Raw genomic sequence first — 780 nt, forward strand, 5'->3', positions numbered from 1 at the left:
GCCCCCGCTTCCCCACCAAGCTGCCCTCTTCCAACGTGCAAGTTCCCAAGGCCCGAAAACCGCAACCTCCACGAAGAATAGGGGTGATCCTCTAGCCTGTCCTGCCGGGCTACTTCCCTAAAGCCCTTTCGCACCCCGACCCCACAAGGGGAGGGGTGTCACCACAGCAAGGCTTCTCTCTGGTCTCCCATTACTAAGGTAGAGGGGAAGAGGGGGTGGGAAAAAAGCAGCAATCCTAGCCCTCTAACAGGAAAGGATACAAAACAGCCATCACCGCCCCCGCATCACCTCTCCCTGGACTGCCTTCCTCCTCCTCAATCCCGACTTCTCCAAAGCCCACCTTCTGCAGGCGAGGGGAACCCAATGGCAGTCCGGGTCGCCCCCTCGTGCGAGGCGGAGGACAAATGCGTAAGTGCCCCCCACCCCCACCCCCACCCCAGCTCCGCGTCCTTCAAATGCGGGAGCAGGCGTGAGGGTGGCCCCGCGTCCCCTTTGCGAGCTCCCGGGTGGGAAGGACCGCACAGCCCAAAGCCAGGCAGTGCCCGGCAGGGGGCTCCATGTCCTCAGCCCCCACCCCAAGCCTCTCCTCTACCGGGACCCGCCTTCCCTCCGCAGCCCCTCACCTGTTCCTGCTCCCAGCTCTGCCGCTGCGGCCGCCGCCTCCGCCCCCGCAGGTTCCGCTCGGCTCCCTCCGGCTCCCCCAGCCGATTTCAACGCCGCTGCTCCCCTGGCCCCGCTCCCCGACTCCCTCCTTCCTCCCCTCTACCTAGCACCGGAAGC

At 65.9% G+C, this 780-nt stretch overlaps 1 protein-coding gene across 1 annotated transcript in view; it reads right to left on the reverse strand.

Moving 5' to 3' along the window:
- ARF3 (ADP ribosylation factor 3) overlaps window positions 1-780 on the reverse strand; it is a 19314-nt gene extending 18534 nt beyond the window's left edge. Inside the window, exon 1 of the mRNA XM_006091508.3 lies at window positions 624-780. The gene's annotated coding sequence lies outside the window, so the exon portion shown is untranslated. The remainder of the gene's footprint in view (window positions 1-623) is intronic.

This window comes from Myotis lucifugus, unplaced genomic scaffold (assembly GCF_000147115.1).
Source record: "Myotis lucifugus unplaced genomic scaffold, Myoluc2.0 scaffold_91, whole genome shotgun sequence".
Lineage (NCBI taxonomy): Eukaryota > Metazoa > Chordata > Mammalia > Chiroptera > Vespertilionidae > Myotis > Myotis lucifugus.